The 22,358-nt window shown below is 37.0% G+C and overlaps 1 protein-coding gene across 1 annotated transcript in view; it reads left to right on the top strand.

Annotated features, from left to right (window-relative positions):
* The window catches only part of snd1 (staphylococcal nuclease and tudor domain containing 1), a 305,771-nt gene that overhangs the window by 19,137 nt on the left and 264,276 nt on the right, over positions 1–22,358 (top strand). The window lies entirely within an intron of this gene.

The raw sequence follows: 22,358 nt of genomic DNA, 5'->3' as shown, positions 1-22,358 counted from the left end.
TGCATTTGGATTTGTTTTCAGCCTTGCCTAACTAGATTTGTCATCAAGAGAATCTCTGACATGCAATAGCAGCAGAACTGGCCACACAGTGGTGCTCCTGTAATAAGAATATTGGTGCAGGAGCTTTGCAGTGAATGGGCTTGACTGCCAATTCGCCACATGGCTCCCTTACTGCAAAGCCTCTTTTGGTTGTTCCAGCCTTTATCTGTTACTTCTAGCAAGCCATTCAGTGATTTGTGCATATAATCACCTGAAAGATTCTGTCATTGAAACCAATACGCTAAGTGCGATTTGTAAAAGCCTTCTGTGATTTTTTTTTCTAAAACTGAACTGCTTTTTAATCATGCATGGATGAAATTAAGCCTTGTGCCATCATTTTGAAATGCTCCTTGATGCAGAATTCATTGATGTATTAAGAAGCTATCACATAGGCTAAAAGTATTCAAGGTATGCTCTGAGAAGAGGAATTAACTGCGGTTGATCTGTACCCTTATATTTTTGTACTTTAAATCTTTTAGTTCTCTTGATTTAGTCTACTGATACCTGTGGTCTTTTGGGAAAATTCCATCCCAATGCAGTTGTAGACAATTGGGAACTGACCATAGTCTTTTATGGTCTGATTCTTGTTAGATAAAATCCAGCGCATCTCTGTATGAAAGGTTTCACCCCTCAGGGATAACCATCCTCGTGAAATAGCTGAGAAGACGGGGCCTCAAGCCAGCATGATCAAGATCCAAAAGCCATCTTTTTCTGTTACAAGTGCAATTCCCTGCTGAGATCTCAGAAAGCAGAGGGCTGAGGCAAGCCTAAAGTGTGTGGTGACGCAGCTCATGCTGGGATCAGGATTTTCCCGATGACAGATCCGCAAAATCTCTGCCGTTAGGACCAAGATTTGTGATATAATCCTCATTGTTTCCAAATCATCTTTCCAAATCATTAGAAATTATGCCAGCTGTTTCTAATGGTAGCCACAGCATGTTTCACTGCTCGGTACGCCACAGAAAGAAACATTATGTTGAAAGTGTTGCCAGGCACTCAGCTGCTGTCGGTCAGGATGAGCAGCAGGTGGATATTGAGCTACAGGGAAAACCCAAGTTTTAATTAAAACAACGCTTGGATGGAACTGCAATAGTAAAACTGTAAACTAGCACTACATTGGAGCTGATTAGAGAAAGAAATCGGGATGGTTGAAAGCAGTTCACTTAGAAATCCCTAATGACAGACAGCATTTATAAAAGAGTAGAAGCTCACATTGAATGGGTTATTGGCCAGTGCCCATGCTACATACCATATACAAAGAGAAACAACTCAATATAAAGAAGAAATGAGTCATTCTGCTGTAATTAGGACGCCAAGTTTTGGTTTTAGATTCTGTTCTGCACACATTTGTCTGAAGCTTCTAGGCTGTAACTAAGAACCTATTCTTGTGGATTTAAGCACAGTCCTAACTAGGATGTATTCTGTTACTTCTGTGTAAGTACAGTATATTTTTCCCATGATTGAATAGTTAAATTATGCCTTCATGGTTGCAAATAAATATTATCTTTGTGAAATAAACATCTGTTTTTCAGGGCCTTCAGAACTTAACAGGATTTTAAAAGAGGAACCATCCGCTTGATAAAATTCTGAAGCTGACTGGCTTTAGGCAGATGTAATACATTTTTGTTCAGGCACAGGTTAATTAGACATCTGCTTGCAAAATTGTGTTGCTCATGCAAAAAGGAAAGTTTTTTTTCATGCAAAAATGTGGTAATTTGAAGTTACTAATAGTCTGATCTGAAATAACATTTATAGTTAAGTTATATGAAATCACCTCTTATTTCAGTGATCATTCAATGACATGAGTATTTTCCTAATATCATGGGATGAACCAGTACTGCAGGGCATTTTTAAATCAAATATTCTTAAAGATGTGTAATATATTTTGAAAGCCTTTGATATTTTTCTTGCCCAGTTCTAATTTAAATTTTTCATTTTGAAGGGATTTAGTCAATGCAATGTGATCTACAATTTTTTTGGGTGACTAACCTGTAACAGTTATGAATTAACTTCTCCATGGTGGTGCAATTAAACAGCCCTAAATCTGACCAGTTTTGTATTCTGTTTCGGGCGTGGTCAACCCTGATCCTAGAGCCACAGTTCTGGAGGCTTTATATTTTCATCATCAGTTTGTTGCCTTTGAATGTGATATATAATTGGTTGTTTTAAGTTGGGAAATCAGACTGTGGTTCTTAAGAGCTATAGGGTGTTGTCATTTTCATTTCAGGTGCTCTCTAACTAAAATCACCTGCTTCTGTAAAAAGATAGATATGATCCCTCTGTTAGCCATATACAATTTTTTGAATTGGGAATTTCTTTTCGGGTACCCCAGCTTGCTCTCCATGAGGCACACAGACAGGGAGAGAGAAGCTTGGGGTCAGAGGACAGGGTCAACCATTTATACAGCGCCCTTGGACCAGCTGGGGTTAAGGGCCTTGCTCAGGGGTCCAATGGAGTAGGATTCCTCTGCCGGCCGCAGTATTTGAACCGGCAACCTTCCAGTCACAGGTGCAGATCCTTAGCCACAGTGCCACCGCTCCGCCCTAATGCAAGCAATTTTCAAGAGTTTTAGGAATTGAATTTAATGGTGTTGGTAAAAACATGCTAGATTGTGGATATATTGTCACTTTGCATTAAAAGATTCACATCATTCTAGTTCTTGTGTAACTTAATTAGCATAGATGCTAATTATCATTAAATGCACATTGAGTATGATCTCATCACCTGCAGTCAGATGGCAGATAGGGATTGCATAATCTGACTGTGCAATTACCATAATTTGGATTGCATGCTCACACATGTTATTTAGCTTGATTCTTATCTTCTTGCAATTGGATGTGATCACCAAGGACAGCCATTCAATCCGTAAACAAGGGGGTATAAAAGATGCTATCAGTGATGGGGCTTGACACCTATCAAGAAGGCAATTGCCTGCTGCCAACTGCTACTGTACTCTTATACTTTTATATGCATTCTATGAATGTAAACACAAGCACAGTTCTTTGTATAGTGCCTTTCATATTGTTGAACAAAACAGTTTTCTGTGCTCCTTTGTATTTAGGAATTTACTTTAATGGAACAAAGCAAAAAAGAGCTTTCTCCAGATTTTCTGAGCTGAATTTGTCCTTCATGGCAAAGTCACATTGGAGATCAATGAGCTCCATCTGTAACTCTTCGGGGGCTTTCAGATAGTCAAATGACAATAGGCACAATATGAGCTTCACTGTCTCTGAATTTGTCAATTCCGACTGTCTAATATCTTTGCTGTACTTGTCTGCCTCCTTCAGCTTCACTTCCAAGGATTTGAGCATTGGAAAATGAGCAAAACAAATGTAATGCTGTTCCTACAAATACTACAACGCTGTTTGACTTTTTGAAAGTTTTGCTCTTTTACCTTAGTTACTTCTTGAACAGCTGCTTGTCTCCCAAAAATATGCTGAGCTTTTTAGTTGGAAACAAGCTCCTTGACTTTCCTTCTTTCCTTGATTGTTCAATACTGACATAATTATAATGCCTGTGGTAAAGTGGGGATTTATGTTATATTTTTGGAATACTGCAACATTTTCCTGAAAAATCTATCCCTACAGCCTTTGTATTCACATTTGTGAAGCAAATGTTTTGGTGGCAATTCCTGCTTTTCTGTGGCAGTGCTCATTTTGATCACATGCAGGTAAATCAGATATCGGCTATAAGCTGAGGTTTCACAAAATTGCAAGTATTTAACGTGTCAATATACATATTAGCATTTTATGAGTTGTGCACGATGTAGAAAAGTGCAACATGTTTGGAATTGATTGTAATACTTCTGAAGATAGATCAATTTAATGTTTTTATCTTGGTAATTGGGTATTTGAATAACTGTTATGATTCGGAATAAATTGTGAAAGTGTGAGTGCTGTCATTGTGAATTGCTTTTGGTCAGAAATATAGCACTCGAGCCCAAAAAAAGAGCAACCCCAGATATATTAATGTGCTGTAGGTCTCTAAGTGATTTAAGAGGATTACATGATTTAATGTCAAAGGCAGCTGTACGGTCAACCAGAACAAGCACAGGGAGGATTGAACCTATGTGGATATCAGTCACTTTCACCATGGCTGTTTTAGTCTTATGGAACAGTTGGAAGGCTGACTGAAAAGCTTCAAAGAATACTGGCACCTAGATTTGTCTGCCTCAGTCTGCACATAAATCGGAGTGTCCTTACTGTAATGGTGCATGTTAACATGGTGACGGATGATCAGGCCTGATGGTTACTTAAAAATAAACAAAAGGCAAAATTTTAAAACAACCCAGAAAGGAAATGATTATTTAATACTCAGAACATGGAAACTTGATTAGAGCTCAAAAATATTTCATCTTTCACACTGTGGTAAAGTGTTGAATTATGATGCCAAAATGTAATATACAAGCTGGTTTTCTCACATAGGTAAAAATACTTGCTTAGTTTACATTATACCAAACAGTCCTGCACAGAAATGTTGATTGCTCTAGAACAGTGGTTCTCAAACTTTTTGGACCAAGTACCACCCCTGAACAAACCAAAGCATCCAAGTACCACCTAAAAGTCATCTTCTCATAGGAACCCCAGAAATTCTCAATGACCAACATGAGCGTGCACACTCACACTCACGTACACGTATAATAAATATTATAATTAACTTTATTTGGTATAGCGCCTTAAAAGGTGGCTTCTCAAACTGCTTCACAAAAAAAAAGCAGGAACAACAACAATTAAACATAAACAATATAAAAGCACCATTTCAGTGAGAGGGGTGAGCCTGTTTAGTTGAACAAAGCAGATGTAAATTTTTCAAGCATTGATACAGTTCACAACGGAGTCTGACAGATTTTAAATCCTCAGGCATTTTCTTGACGGCAAAGGTCTCGCGGTAGATGTTGCAATGTGTCCGTTAATTTCTGGAGCAGCCTCTCTAATTCGTGCAACTACACCGCTGTGTCGGCTTGTCATTGCTCTAGCACCGTCTGTACAAACTCCAATGCATTTTTTCCAGTTGATGCCATTCTCTTTGATAAGTTCATCCAGAAGCTGAAATATGTGCTCTCTGCTAGAGGCTTACAGAACAGAAAGTCCTCATGGGACATACCCTCAAACAAATTCCTATAGAATTACATTGTAGCTCTGTGTCCACTCAGGTAGTAGCGCGAGCTGTATTGTAGTACGTGGGATGTGTATTCGACGCATATTAAAATAGAAAATATGAAAACCCGTCCCGATTTTTCAGTGCACACAACAAAGATCCTGCGTCATATGGCTTACCACCTGGCGGTGCGAGTGGTACGCGTACCATAGTTTGAGAATCACTGCTCTAGAAGTACTCTCATGTATATCTTATGTTTTTAAACAATTGAAGATTCAGGGCCTAATCCGTGGTCCAGCCTATTGTTGCAGTGTCATGACAATGTATTCTTTGACCGGAGTTGAATTATCCAGTAATTGCAGTTACAGCAATTACTGGTGCATGCTACTCCTGCCATAGCATTCGTTGCTTGCATTGTCAGCGACTGTCAGCCATTATAGGTATGCATGTATTAATATTTTCACTACATTCTATATCCACACCCTTTATTTTCTGCTTCCAAGCCCCCTGTGTAGTGCATGCACTCGCGCTGCACCCTGTTACATGGTATTCACTTTTTGCTCTCAATAGTTTGCATGCAGTACAGGAAATTGCACAGGGTATTGATCCGAAATAAGGCGATTGGGAGTGATGTATGTAAGGGTAAGAGTAAAAATCGAATTGCTCAGATACCAGTTTAAGGTATCTGATAATTCAACCCCTAACATCATGAATGTGACCTATTTTTTTTTATGGCCAGCAGAGTTATGGACTAATAAAGTCGTCGAGCATAGAGGCAAAATAATATTTACAGCTGTCATATAAACTGCTGTTTACGGATTTGTATAAGCAGGAAGACCCTGAAATGGGGCCTGCTATAGTGCTGGGCGATAATTCGATAACGATAATTTTCCTCGATATAAATGTTCGATATGTGTTTATGCTGCAAGCGCACAAAATACTGCGCGAATGCGCGTGTTGCAGACCGGGTAGCTAACATGGTGTTGTTTACCCACACGGTGGTGGCTGACAGGATTGTAGTTAAGAGTGGAGAAAAGAGCGACACTGAAGCAAATGTAGTGCTGCCAACGGCCAGCTCGAAGGACGATGACATCGTCAACAGAAAAGGTCATTCAACTTTGGAGATGTTTTGGCTTTTTCTGATCAGACATAAAACGGAGCACTTTAAACTTTGCAGTCTGAGCCATCTTCTATGTGTGTTTTATCACACTGCAGTATTTAATTTTTCTATTAAGATATTTATTTTGTAAATTTTACTCATGCATATTTTGACATAAAGACTTGAATACTCTCTACCTCAGATTTGTTTAATGTTTCTGCTGTTTGGCAAGTGTTTGTGTTCTTAAAATAAAGAGTTGTTTAATTTACCAATTAACTGTCTGGTTTCTTCAACTTTAACTCAGGAGAAAAAATCTGCCTTTAAACTTGAAAGAAATAATGATTTGACACTTATCGTGATCATTATCTATATCGACTGATATGAAATTTTTTATCGTGATAATGTTTTTGGCCATATCGCCCAGCCCTACCCTGCTACCATTCAAAGTAACCCTTACCTTTGGCAGGTGGGTCAGATGTGCAACAGCTAAAACAAACGTGGCAGCTTAAGGAGAGTGCTGGTTTCCACACAACAAACAACTTTTCAAAGGAAACCTGCTCTCTCAAACTGGTCCACACTTTCAGGAAGCAGTTCTCGAAACACAATTATGCATTTCTAAGAAATGAACTTTGCCTCGCAAATGCTAATATAAATTTTCCTCACCTGTGAAAAGAAATCTAGCCCTTTTGCCACTAAATTTTAGTTCAGTCTTTTCAGTGGTCAGGTATGCTGTACCTGTACTGTTCTGGTCCTCTTAAGAACTCTTTAGGCAGACTTGAACACAAAGCAGGAAGAGACTGGATTGACCCTATTACGTATATTGCAAGAAGGTGAGCAACATCATTGTGATACAAATTTGAAGTAAATATATTGCTGGATCTTTTTAAATGTAAAAATGTTTCATAGTTTGTTCTGTTTATTTGTGTGATGTTTTGTTGAAAGTGTATATTCTAGCAGAAGTAAAAGCTAGAAAAAGGACAATGAACTTAACATAATTAGATGCAGATTTAGCTTTAGCACATTTAACTTATGTATAATAAGATGGGTATTAAGATTTATGGCAATATATAGCAATGAATGTGCAGGCTTCTTTTCTCCATGTGAATTTGAATAAGCTATTTTTTTACAAGTATAATCTTAAGTGAATTTTCATTTTAAACCAACTTTTTATTTTGAACCTTTAATGGTAGGAAGGAGTCATAAATCCCCCTTAAAATTGTTAGACAGCATGGCCAATGAAGCATGAATACTCAGTTTATAAAAGCTTTCTGGTATGAAGTGTGGAGATTCGCTAATGTGAGAAGCAGTTTACCTCCTGCTGGAAATGTGCAACCTAGAACATTTTTAAACTGTTCTATAGCAGTCCAGGTTTTTTTAAAATCTAATTTAGAAATAACTAATCTACCTATTTTCCTGTTAAGATAGACAATTGCAATCACTGCTTGAAAATGTTATGATTTTACTGACTTTGACAATCGGTTGTGTTCCTCTTTTATTATAGATTTACCACACGGCACTACAGCCTTTACTACACGGCTGGCGGACTTCCTAATGTCTTACAAATTCCTGTATTCCTATTAAACGTTCAGTTTATGGTTAGGTTTAAAGGCTAGTATATTTGTGTTCACTTGTATGAATTACAAGATGGATTAATTTTTATGTCATCGTTTGGATATTGCCAATGTAAAGCATAGAATCCTTAATAGCTATATTTGGTTGACAATACATAGATCTTAAAGCTGATGTTGCAGCTTAAAGATTATATTATGTATTTAAAAGATGAGATTTGAAACAGTACTTGCAGGCAAGTAACTCACCACATAAGTATGATTTTAATATTCTATTTCCTGACCCTGCTAGGCTTTAAGAACCAGCATTGCTGCTTTGTGACACAAGTAACCTGAAAGACTCAGTCATAGCGTATTCTGCCTTTGTTCTCCAGATTGCTTTGCCAGACTTAGCAGGTGCCTGCACTTGCAATGTAGACCAGCTGCCCGCAAACAAACCAGGAACAACTTCTGAGTTATATTAAGTGTTTATCAACCTGCACATACTATAGTTCAAGCAAAGCAGTTGAGATTGGGGGGAACAATTTCTAGAAATGTAATGCAGCATGTCTGTTTCACAAGCTGTAATGTTAAGCTCTACTTGTTTTGGGCAACAGTGATATTTTCACTGTAGGGGGAGTCAAGTAACACAGGTAGCCATGGGTTTGGCCAAGTATGTTGAGTCATTTGGTTATGATCGGATCTACTGTACATCTGCGAGTATTGCACTCACAATTGAGTGTGCTTTCTTTTTTAAACTGTCGGTCAGATTTAAAATGATATCGACTCATCTAACGGCAGGAAAAGGATTTACCGTTCTACCTCTTGTGTTCTTGACTTTTAGCCTATGGACAGCCTCTGGTCTGAGAAGAAACCTGTTCTTTTCCTTAGCAGTTTTGCATATGACTTCCACTGAGGCAAAGGAAACAGAATTTGAGGTCTGCTGTGAGGGTTTTGTGATGTAATATTGTGCTGGCTGTTACTGGAAAAAGCTCACTGATAGATGTCTAAACTAGTCAGTTTTGTTTTTATTTTTCATTTTTCTTTTGGTTCAAACTGGGGAAAAAAACATTCTAAATGAATAAGCAGAGGTAATTGCTTTGTCTATTTTCAAAGGCACTTTCATTCTTTGGAAAAGTAGTGGGTGCTTTTTTTAGGTGTCATAATTCATCCTTCTGTCATTGGTGAAAATGACCCCAATAGTTACACAACTATACTTGTTTTTTCTGTGAATGTCATTTAAAGAATATTTAGTGTCTTGTATAGTACAGATTTTTGTTGAAATTCAATGCTGAATGTCTTATGTGAAATTAGTTAAAATCAACTGCATTTCTTGACAGCTGTGCTGTTAAAGAAGTTATACAAAGGGATATCTTCAATTTTCTATTTATTTCAAGTCTTCTGAAAATTCATTTACATTAAGTTGCTTTCTTGTTTGTTGAAATGTAGCCTTGCCATTTAGATCTTCTATGGCACAGTGAGCTGATTCACTTTTTTGCATAATATTTGTGATTTGTTTCAGTTTAATTGATTTGATTCAAGAGGTTTCAAAGTCAACATCTGAACCTATTGGCTATTAGTTCACTTGTCATAACTGGCACTTCTTAGCAGCCATTTCACTATTGGATGAGCAGGGAGTGAAAGGGGTGAATGAGAGAGCATTTTTCCCCCCAAGAGTACATTAGCTGGCCTTGCTTTCTCAGGATTTGATGCTGCAGTCTAATGGTTTCAGTAATCTTGTTCTGGGTCAGTGAACAGCTCTAAGTTTGTTTCATCAGTAAATACCTATTGAGGAGACCTTGCTATTGGCTTTCTCCTTTAAAATACAATTTTCATTTCTTGACTAGGCCAAATACATGGTGATAATGCTAACTATAGAGGTTTTTTTTGTCCTTGTACTTTTTTAAATTTTACATCGGGGCAATTTAGAGCTAGATTTTGTGAAATCTGTAATGCAATTTGAGTGACTACAGTGTAAAAAACACAACTGAAGCTTTTACTGTACCTGTAACATCTGATAATTGAGTGTTAGTTTTCGGTCTCTGATCTGTTTAAAGTCTATCAATTTAACAATTTTTGTACTTTTGAATGAAAGGTAATGTAGACTGCATTGTCAATAATGTATGTGTCTGTATGTTACAATGCCACATGAGGAGTAAATCCACAAATATATTGTAGATGGACATGCTGAATAATTCGATTTTAAGAAAGTTCTAACCATTTGGACAAGAACCTGAAAATACATCACTCATTGTATTTGGCAGAAATGTAACTAAGGCTCCCTCTTGTTTCCTTCCAAAGAAAGATATTGGTGTTCATGTGTGTACATCTGGTGATGTTTGCATGGCATTGGTTTTGTTATTGCTGGTCATTTCCAGTTTATACTGCAAATTTTATTTGGTTTACCTTTGAAAGGTTTTAATGCCATACCAGACTGGGTAGACTAATCCAAATAGCTGGGCTGCCGTGGTTTACTGATGCAATATGCCATGTGTTTCATTTGGTCAGATTTGTCATTGATATATATTCATTTAAGTACACATCCTCAGGAAAGTCACAAGCTTTGTGGTATCTTAGACATGCTGTTGGCAGGCATCTCTGCATGCAGATACCCATTGTGACAGCTCAGAGACAATTGCATAGCATACTCTGGTGACGACCTATGAAGACTAGTTCTGGATTTATTCTTTTCTGTTATTGCTTGTTGAGTTGAGTACTGGAGTACAGGAGCTTTGCTATTACTGTGTGTATGAATAGGTGCCGATATAAAACTCTGTGTAGTTAATTACTGAATGGCCTATATTTTACCTTTTTAAATATTGAGATTTTATACCTTGACCTTCAACATGCAGTACTGTATACTTATCCACGTGTTCAGTCATGCACACCCACTTAGTGTAGCTTACTGTTCATAAAGTAATAAGTATCAGACTTTTTTGCAGTTGAATAAATGGAACTGTGTAGCAGCAGATCATTTTTGGCTGTGATTTCTGCCGTGATTTCAAGATTCTTGTATTCATGGCATGTAGTATTCTCTCAAATAGGGTTGCAGTCAACCTCAGGATCACCTGCATAACCAAGCTCACCTTTCTCTCAGTCTGTAGAGCATCACAGACTTTATCGGCTGTCAAGAGTCCCACCTATTATGCTGCACTGTTTCTTTATCAGGAATCTTTTGTTGTAACTTGTCTCCATCTTTTTTTGGAAGCTTACTGTGTGCTTACATTTCGTCAAAAGAGTTGGTTGTCTTTGAGACTGTCAGTATTCACCTAAGGTAATATTTTAGAAAAGTCTCACTTGCTGACAGCTTTTCTAAAATAAGGTGAGTAGCTTACAAGCTTACCTTTATTTGGTATGTGATCCCTTTAGCTGTGGCGTGATAGTCACTAGTGTTAAACTTTTTATTAAATGTGCAGCACCTTGTGGTAACGAGAGGTTAAAATGTGTGAAGTGACAGGATATTTGCATTTCTGAATAAATGTGTAACTTTTGGTCACATACCCATTTTGTAGCTAACTGAATTGTCTGTTACTTGTTTGTGGATGTTGTGTATTATCAAGCTCATTACCATTTAAGAACGCTGTTGGCTTTTATGAAATGTAAAGCTTGTAATGAGAGAACAATGACTTTTCTGTGAGCTCTTACAAAGCTAGCTGATGAAATGCAAATCACTTTAAAATGGTCGACTTCCAATTATGTGGATCCAGTGAGGAGTCAGTTTTGATAATGAAAGTGATTAAGAAGAGTTGCTTTTTTACAAGTGTTGGGTTCCAGCAGCTTGATTCATCCTTTTTAATTGGGATTTGCTAATGAGATTCTAATAACTCTAGGTTTCCAATAATGATTCTAATAAATGTTTGTTGAAGATTGTTCCCTTTATATAATCAGTGCAAGGATGCCATGTTATAATACTTTCTTCCACTTTATCTTCAATTAAAATGATGAGTGATGGGTTTGGTTACAAAAATGTACGAGCATAGCAAGTGATTTGCCCATGTCATCATCCTGCATGCTTTTGTATCTCTGCTTTTTTACAGCTGTACTGTAACCATAGTTAATGCCTTATTGAAATAATAAACACTCAAATTGAAAACCAAAAGTCTTCAGTAGTTAATGCCAATCGATGTAAGAGTGAATTAATGCAGAGAAAGTAAGAAGTGATGATGAGGTCCTCCAGTAGGGTTCAGATAATTGGTGGAGTGCCCCAGGGATCAGACAGGGACCCACTGCTCTTCCTGATCTGTATCCATAATCTATTTAACTGTATACATTTCTCACATAAGTCAGATAATAAATTGATAGTTATATTTAACTGGATCATTATATCCTTTATATGTAACCTTAAGCCTCTTTGCTGGAAGAGCCTCAGGGCCAGAACGTTGGTTGTTGCGCAGTTCATCTTTACAAATGTGTAGGGAATACCTTTTACTATTGTAGCAGAAAGGCAATGGTGACACCTTTAGATTGTTAATGGCTGGCCAGCCGTGTGGCAATTTTGGGCAGTCTTTGAGGAGGATCAGGTATTTAGATTGATAATTAATATGAGAATAGGGAAGCAATAAAAATGGGCACAATGCTGAACTAAATCAAGCGATTTTTAGATTAAGAATTTATAATTAAATTTTGGGCACAAAATAACATTTTGGAAAAGAAAGATGGGCAAACCAGTTAGCTTCTGCTCTCAAAAGAAAGAAAACCTTTGAAGGTAAATGATACAAATTTCTTAATTCTTGAAAAATAAGAGATTGAAAGAATTTTGTTCTGGTGTTCTGCTTTCCAGGTTTCTACAAAGCGCAGTGTCAAAGCCTACTGCACACGATAAGTTAAGATTTGGATTCAGCATTGGTAATTGTGAAAAAGTATACAGAACTGAATAGTTATTTTTCCCATGTTGAATGCAGCTTTTTGGGGTCTTTTAGGATGTGAAAATAAAACCCAGGGTATGATTAGCTAACAGCAACCAAATGAGTGAGATGAACTGAATGACCTTTTCTCATTTGCCCCCTTGTAATCTTTATTGATTTTCTGAATGAATTTTCCCATTTACTAAGACATTTCTGAGGTAATAATGTAGCTTTGGGTTTTTATTTTTTCATCCCGTGAGGCATTTATTCTGTCAGAAGTGCGAAAAAGTAGTATACCAAGATCTTTTCTACTCACTACTGTTTTGTCTTAATCTCATTATTAGAAAGCTTTCAATTAGTGGGAAGTAGCATTCATATCATTTAATATTTAGGTTGGTTTTACTAGTGGTGTCTTGATGGACATTTTGACGTTCCAGATTTGAAACTCAGGTTACCGATTTTGATTTGCCTGTGAAATTTACAGGGTTGTAGTCATGATGCAAATGTCAGAGCTTCAGTCTCTGCAGTGTGACTAAAAGGGTTTGGATCAATAAGTGCTATAACAGTCACCACTGTGATCACTCTTGTGATATCGATCATTTATTCATTCATTCAAGATATTGGCAGTGAAAGCTGGGGCATTGTTTACATGTAGTGTTTATAGTACAACAGTTTTTGTGTCTGGCGTACGGCAAGTGTAGTGCGCAAACATCTCTCTCCCTTTCAGCAATATGTAATTACTTTTGATGAACTGTGGTTAAAGTCTACATTGTCAGCTGTAAGATTCTTCATGTCCTATGCCTTTTGGCAGCATAAAACAGTCCTTTTCTCCAACTCCGCATTTTAGATTTTCTGTAATGTTTAGCATTAGATTTATATTTGGCCAATTAATGAACCTCCTGTGGTTACTGCTGAATTATCAAACGGGTATTTTGCCAACTTTCCAGCAGTGCAGAGCATGTGTAACGTCACCCTTTTCTCTTTCCTCCTGTTGTCCCTGTGGGTTTGGGCATATGTTTACGCAACAGCAATGGGTAAAGGAAAACCTCTTCTGTGATGTTGTCAAATAAAGGAATCTTTATGATTTCGGTGTTTATGCCAGTTGTATCAGGTAGATCACATTACAGTTTGCTGTGTTTTGCTGGTTGTGTTTTTGTTAATTTTATTCTTCAACTCCTTAAACTGACACGAAATATTATGTTTATATTAACAAATCATTTTTGTTGAGTTATTTTGTTCAGAAAGCACTGTGGCACTATGAATTAAAAGTTCACTGCACATCTTAATTAGAAAAATGTCTTTGCTAATCATCGAGCTAGAGTTTGTTTGAGGCTCAACAGTGTCCACTGAGATACGGATCAAGGTACTTTATGTGCTTATGATTAATGAAATTGTATCCCCCTTTTGAACAAATGAAATTCAGCTTTAGTAAACTTGATCGGTACGTAGATTTATTAACATCATCCTGCCACCTGTGAACTGTATGCTCCCTTCCCCTCTGATTTCTTTATACTTTTAAATAGAAGTTTGGCAATTTTGACACCATGATTGCCATTTTAAATATAATTTAGAACATAGTATCAGTAGACATAGAAGCTTATAGCAAAAATAATATATAGTTATATTCATTCTGCCTTTTTGTGTACTCTAAATATGGGCAGATTATAAGTTTGCAAAAATTGCTTACTGTTTATGGTCCTATGTTTTGTTTCCAAAAAATGAGGGATTGCATACAGGACACAACATGCATACACTATATAAACATTGAAGGTTGTAAATGGTCTAAAAGCAACATAATTTCAAGCAAAATCTTTGTGTCTATAGATGTAATTTTAAATGGTAAATTTTGAGCTACAATTTTGCCCCGTGTATTTCATCTTGATGTTCTTAAGTAGCTATTTTTCTAGTTGCTCTTCAAAGTTTTTTTTCCAAAATTCTGTTCAAACCATAAAGCTTGGACCTAGTCAACAGATCATTACCTGGGCACATCAGAGAGACAGTTCTGGCACATAGACACACCTAGAGTCAAAGTGTTTGTTTTATTATTAAACGGTGAAATGTAACTGGGTTTAACTAAAAGACTGGGCAGCTACCCTGTTGCCAATTTGTTCAGTAATGCTTTTTTTGCTTGAAATATGCAACATTTCTTGAAATGAGGGTTCTCTGTGCTCACAGTCTGTTGGGCTTAATGTTTGTTTTGCATTTAATTTCATACATTAGTCCTTAGTCTCAGCTATTAAAATTTCTTCTATAGTCTTAGGTCTGTACCATTTCTGAAGCAATCCCATAATATCCTCTGTTATAGCAGCCTTCTCTAACCCAGCACTTCTTCCCAACACTTTCTTTACTGGCTTGGTAGTGGATTTTATATAGGCTGGAACGGTGCACAGCTGTTCCCTGTTCCAGTAATCAGTGGCGGATGCCATTTTGAATGCTGACATTCTCTCATGACCATTTTGTGGCTTATGGGTAAATCTGTTAGCAAATGTATGATGCTTCATAGCAAGTACCGTCCTTCTAGGACAACACCCCTTGAGTCATTGCAATATGTACATGGAGAGTTTTAATTCAAAACCCCGAATTTTAGGTTATTGTTAACTAGTACATTGGTTAAATATCTGAAAAGGATGAAAAGAATGGAAGATGCAGGATTTCTGTACTTATTTTTGGGCTAAGACATTTTGTAACCTGATAACTCTTAGGTACGTTAGAGATTCAGAAGTGAAAGTGAACATTTCTATAGGTGTGCCTAATGAGTGTTCTTCTAGTCAGTTTTGACTTTGCTGACTTTTTGGAATTTTCTGTCCAAGGATTATATTTTAAAGCATAACACTCCAAAAATTTTATTTCACACTGCATCTGAATTAAACTTTTACAATAAAGAACGCTGTGGAGAGCTTCAAAAGACAACATAAGGAATTTACAAATTTAGCTTCTACATTAGTGTCCCTGTACTAAAAGTTTTTTTTCCCAATCCTACTTTTTTCTGTTTGGATTTTACACATTTGTAGAATGACAAGGCTTCATCCATACAATGTATTTTGTAAAATAAAGAAGCTGGCTAAATGCTACAGCTTGCCTATTGAGAGATGTTTTAATATTCCAGTGGATGTTTGTCCTCTGTGAACGTGCTTGTTGTTGCAAAGTATGTAGATTCAGTCTTAATGTGGGTTATCCAATTCTGCTTTCTATTTGGAGACAAGTGCCATTCATTCCGAGGTATTCCCTAGCTGTAAGAGATGTCAAGCTAGTTTTGTATCCCTCAAATCCATCGGGGAATTCCCTTTTTTCCTGTTGTAATGTCACATTTCATTTCCAGTCTGTAACTTGAGTTTGCAGCTTATATCCCATGGCAAACAGTTCCCTTAATATACTAAGTATTGTGTTTTTCTAGCAGTTTAAATAAGTTATTCACCAAGGTAGATTATTCCTATTTCTGTCTGAACCTGTTTATTCATCCATGCAGTTTTGTTAGCTTTGCTATATTCCAGTGTCCCTTAACTGAGATTTAAAAATGAAATGAAATATTCATTTCTGTCCTTGTGCACCTTCAAACCAAGTCCTTGTTTTACAGTATTAAATGTATAAGAAAAATGCTGTTTTTCCATTAGACAGTTAAGCTTGTTGTGGTTCTTATGACTGTATGACGTACTTCTGCTTTCCCATTGGCAAATTCCATCAGTCTTTCTCGACTGCAAGTCATTTGCTTAGAAAACTATCTGAACTATCTGAAACTATCTGAAAACTTTGTCAGCCTGCGTCCTATAGCTTATTTTGTAATAACGGCAGTGAATTTAAGTTGCATAAAATGAGGTTAGGCCAATTTATGAAGAATCCTATCCAAGAAGTTATGCTCAACTGTATACTTGAATTTAAAATTAAATATTTAATAAAAGGAGTTCAATTTTAATTACATCTGACTGAAAGGTGAAAAAATTGTTATTCCATTAAGCAGGAAAACACGGGTCAGGCAGCCAAATCTGCATATCCGCTTAATCAATTCCATTTAGACGTTTTAGGTATTAGTTGGATTCCAAAGTATAGCTTTTTTTAGAATGTTTAAGAGAAAAGCTTTCCTTATGTTAACCTTGTTTCAGAATGGAGCTGCTGGCTGGCCTCAAGCCATGACTAAAAGCTATGGAGTCTGTTAATGTGTTTGGTGCTGCTTTGGGACATCAGCCTGAGTTGACATGAGGAAACAAGAGTTTGACTGTCTGAGGGTGAATTCATTATGCACTTTCCTGTGTCTGAGCACAATTCTGTAAGAATCCACCATGAATGAGGCTTGAGTAAAGCTTGGACAAGATGTAATGTAGTAATTACATATTCAATGATTGAATATGTAATTGCCATCCATCTATTTTTGAGAGGCGACTATGAAACGTATTTAAAAATAATGCTGTATGGACAAGTGTGTTTGCCTTTCTGTGCCCTTCTTGCAGTGACCACTTGGCCTTAAAAAACTCAGTGTTTTGGCTCTTTTCCTGCCCACTGGGAGCTTTGCTGCTGTCTGTGGAGTATTTTTATACATTGCTGTTCAAGCTTTCTTTTGCAGGAGAAACTGGAATAGAGGCGACAGGGGTGAATCAGTGTGTATACATAAGTAGTTATGTAACTGTCTCTAGAAGCTTTGGCATCTAAAAGGATACATTAGTGTGCTAGTTATTCCCTTGTATACGTTTCTTTGTTTTAAGGCATCTAACTTGAGATTTAAAGCAGTATTATTTGAACTAAGTTGTTAAAGACCATGATTCAGTCCCTCCATGATTTTAATGAGCTGAAGCAATGCCAGGCTGAATTCTCAAATGAAATTTGTCTGTAGTGATTTTTTACAGTAATTCTTACTTAAGGCTATCAAATTAAATAGGAAGGTTCAAGTGAAAAGTGTGTAATTGCTTTACAAAAGGTGATTACCTGGTAAGTCCAATTTACTGCTTTAAAGGCTCTGTAATAAGAAAGGTATTTTCTCAGTTTTGTAACAGATGAAAGAAAACCGAACTTTGCTTGTAAGTTAGGAACTTTAACCTTGGATTAGATACCTGCCTTTGTAATTTTCTTCCTGAAATTTGTCTTGGAGTACAAATGGGTTATGAATGTCTCAAGTTGTTCTTTAATGGTAGGATAGTGTATCCCTTCCAAAGTTTGTCACTCTTTTCTGATTTTCAGAGTAACTAATGAAAGGGCCCAAAATGCTCAATGTGGACAAGGCCTAATTCAGTAATCACAAGTGTCACTTTAAGGGCAAACTAAAATATATTGCTTGATTGACACTTTAGGTCATGGCTTTATTCATCTGTAAAGTATTTTTATTCATAATGCAACTTTCAAAGATGAGGAATTTATGTATTTTACATCTGGACGGTATGGTGAATTTATTAAATTAAAATGGTTTAAAAATATTTAATAAGATGGTTATCTATTGCATGTGCCATTTCATAGGCTTTTAACATTTTCCTTGTCAGTCCAATGCTGTATCTTGGCAAATGTGGATCTCAAAGGAGCTGATCTTCAGGCTTTAATTTCAAGGTGACCTTTGTGTAAGTAAAAAGATTCTATCCATGTATTCTCAAAAGAAATCTCCTGTTTTTCACAGGATTTCAAACAGCTGCTTGTGCTTCTCTCTAAGGGCGGCATTTTCCTACTGGGATAAACAGTAGATAAGCTTACCTAGTGAAATGCATATTGGCGATTGCCTGCCTATTCAAGTGTATGGGTTTACAACGACATTGGGGTGAGTGAGAAACATTTGCTAATTTGGTCATAGTTTTCCTATTGGTTCTTCAGAGTCACTTTGTTGTAGCTCTGCAGCCCCTAAGTACACAAGGCTTAAGTAGTTTAAAGTTAAATGGCACCACTGCCACCCCCCTCTTTTCTTGGTAAATTTCTGTTTAAAGATTTAAGGCGACTGCTTGTAGTATAAAAAAAAAGAAAAACAATCTCTTGTTTTCACCCGGAGTGACTTTACTTGAGCTGAAAGCTAATGGTACTCATCTGGTTGTCTGCTGCAACACCAGTCTGCAGTCCAGCGGGCTCTTGAGGCAAGCAAGTCTGACCCTACCTGTGATGTAAATCTTTTTCTGTGATTTGTGAGTCATAATGCCGGGTATAGACGTAACTCAAAAACAACATTTTGTAGATGTCATATATACATTTTCATTTTCCTCTTGTAAGAAAAAAAAAATGAAGGGGGAATGGTTTGCTGCCTTTAAAAATCCTGTCTCTAGCTTTAGGTCTTGGAAACTTTCCAAGCCAGATGCGTTGACCAATACAGAAATTAACTTTGACAGCTGCTGCCTAACCTCTCTAATTCTTCTATCTCCTTCAGCCTTTTCAGAGCACAGGGGACTTATTAGATATGAACAATTTTACCCTGCTGGGGACAGGAGCTCCCCGTGATTGACAGGGCATGGGCCAATAGCACTTGCTGCAGTGCGATGTGACATCATTAGCAAACCTGGGGAATGGATAATAGCCTTTTTAATTTTCACATGATATTTGCATTTTTAATAACTGGTTTAATAACTAAATTGTTAGATATACTTCAGTTATGGCAAAAGCTTTATATTGTGGCATCACTGTCCCATGTTGGTTCCTAATAATCATGTGAAGGCTATATCTGGTGATTTATGTAACCAAAATCTTAACTGGAAAATTCTTTGCTTGGTTTCTGTTGTACATCTCTTGTCCAGTGTGATCTAATTCTGTGCCTCCTGGTGTAAAATTCATGTGTAACCCTGCATCAGTGTACTGACCCTGTGAGGGGGTCACTGAGCGTTTTCGTGACTCATCTCTTGCAGGATTGGGGAGTAATCTGCAAACATCATTGTAGTATGTTTCAGGTATATCCCAGTTATTACAGCCTTTCTTCAGTTGTTGTGGAATTGTAAGTCTTTAGCCTCTGCCATGTGTTGCGGTACCTCCTTATATCTTATTCAGTTTCTAATGTTATTTCTCCAGGAGCATTTGGTTCCCCCTCTAATAGCATTTCCTGCCTAATGAATCCAATCACCTGATGCTGCGGAGCTACTGAACCCTGAATGTGGTACAGTATTTCTCTTGTGAGGGATCACTGGATGCCAAGTTAATTAGCATTCGTGGAAAAAATAAAAACAACCACAACCTAAGTATAAAACCTTTTCTTAACATTACGAAGGTGCCTCTCACCCAAGAGTTGCAGATAGGAATATTGAAATGGTTAAACTTCCATATTGTACATTCTTAAAGCGCGTCTTATTTTTGGAAGTCCTTTTTGGATTGGGTTAATGTGGCTGTTGGGGACAGCATGCTGCAGTCATCGATACACAGCTTTCTGTCCTGCTTTTTTTCCTCTCGTCCTGAACATGTGCAATTTACTTATTCGAACAGAGCTCCTGGCATTGCTAGGAAAAAAGATGGCTTTGTCGAGTCTTCGCTCCACCATGGCGTGTATGCCTTTTGGATTGTGAGTCATTATAAATGCTTCAAATAACCATTAAAATATCAGTAACTATGCAACAGTTTCTCTCAGGCTATCGTGCTTTGCTCATGATTGCTTTAAATGCTAACATTATTTTGCTAGCTCATTAAGGATGCAATTTTAAGGCAGGAAAATTAGAGGAGTGATTGTAAATGTATTTAGAAAATGTTCCTAAGTTTCCACTATTGTAACTGTCCCTATCATTTCTAAATATTTTTACTTGCCATGTATTTTTTAAACCTAGCTCAGTTTGAAATGCTAAAGTTGAAATTAGTTTTAAAATCTACAAGGTTAATGGTTTGTTTTTATAATAGTCAATGGGTATTTTTAATTTGCCATCAGCTATAGTCAGTTTTTAAAATAAATTGATGGGAGCTTGTAGTCTTTTGAATGTTTACTTCTAAACTCACTAAGCTGCTTGCAGTTTAATGAGTCAAGCTCATTAAAGTAAGTCATTTTATTGTATCTATTCAAGTGTGTGTATAAAATTCAGTGAAGTGCTGGTTACTATAATTTCTGCAGCATTTTCTTTTGATTAATTATGAATACAAATGTCTAGCCTTTATCTGGAGCTAGTTAATTTTGGTATAGTGTAAATTAATAGCTTTGTAAAAGTTGAACAGGCTAATTAGTTCTATGCTAAACAAATTGCCTATGTTCTTCACTTTTTTAAATTTGGGGGTTTTATATTAAGGATAATTGCATCTCAGATGCATCCATTAAATGCACAGTAAGCAGGGCAAAAGTTAGTTTTTCAGTGGATGCATTATTAAAAATCCAGCTTTTCAATAGTGCAAAAATAAAGGTCACTCCTGTCACAATTTATTTTTCTTATTTAGAGCTGGTGTTGATCAGGATAAATATGTAGTGTTTCATTTTGTCACAGCTGCTTTAATTAATTACTTCACCTGACATGTTCCTCTTGTATAAATGGTAATTTCTTATAATTCCAAGTAGCTCGTGTTATGTGAAGTTTGTATCATTCCTTTCACTCATTTTTGTTTGACAACTGTGGGGGGGATAAACCTTTGCCAAAATAGACAAATGTCTGTGTGCAAAAGAAGCAAATGAAAATACTCAACATTTTTCCTTGATAGATTTCAGTGTGCAAGACATTGCTCTTGGTAAAATACAACACATAGGAATGTGCTCAAGTATGTCAGTTTGATTGCCTGTGAACCATCCACGGATTTATATTGCTGGATACATTCCCTGGAAGAAAGGTGAAGTCAGAATATATCATTTAAGTGCTTCGCTTCTATAAACTGTGGTTAGTCAATTAACAATATTGATGATTATACTGCTGCTGTTTTAAATCTTTGTTTCACGTTGCTGCTGCAGCACAGTACACATCAGTTTGAAGGTTTAAAATGTACTGATTGAAACAAGGCAAGGCAAGCATGTTGTGCTGTGCTATTGTGCTACTTTGAAAACATTGAACAGCTGACTGAAAGCAGGTCATTGTGATAACTAGTGAGATCCTAAATTTTAATCTACAACATGGCCCTGTGTCAGATTTGAGTAATTTAATGGAAATGTTACCTTCCTGTGATTTGTTTTAAATAGTTGGTTTATCTGAAGAGCTTGCGTTTTAATAAGTAGTGTTGTCCTTCTGTTTTTCTTTGGTTGTTTGTGTTTTAGTCTGTCAGTTAAGAATTCTTGTAAGATGCATACAAGAGGGGGGCCACATACCAGTCAGTTTGGTAGTTATTAGCCAAATTATCAAAGGGTCTCATCCAGACATTTCTTGACAGAAGCTGGGTAGAATACAGGAGCCAACTTTGTCCATCACCCTCAAGGGTGGGTTGCTGTTTGGTGGAGTACTGGTATACAAGAGCTGCGTGCAGATCAGTGGGGAAGGGAGACAATAGCCTCACAAGGGGAATTTACAGGGAATATTAAGCAGGACGTATTGCTCAAATAGTAGAATTTGTCTAGGATGCTCCCTCGTGGACACTGCCTTGGGGTTTTTAATGGCCAAGTAGTCAGGACCTTGGTTTAACATCTTATCGTAAGGAGAACACCACCTGCGGCACAGCGGCCCCGGTCACCATACTGGGCAACACCGCTTACTGCATGCTGGTTTTCCTCGGTGGTCTGCCTGCCAGCACTTACCAGGCCCAGCTTTTCTTGGCTCTGAGGGCAGACAAAACTACTTTTTTTATGCCTCTTAGTTGGTTGTGAAAGTCCGCTTTTAATAATATGCCAATTACTATCTTTGAAACATCCTTTTGATTTTTTTTTTACTGTAGTGAATCATTATTATGAATTGTCCA

Source organism: Lepisosteus oculatus, chromosome 7 (assembly GCF_040954835.1).
Source record: "Lepisosteus oculatus isolate fLepOcu1 chromosome 7, fLepOcu1.hap2, whole genome shotgun sequence".
In the NCBI taxonomy this organism is placed as follows: Eukaryota; Metazoa; Chordata; class Actinopteri; order Semionotiformes; family Lepisosteidae; genus Lepisosteus; species Lepisosteus oculatus.
Note: the sequence above shows the minus strand (reverse complement) of the source record. Positions and strands in the feature narration are given on the sequence as shown.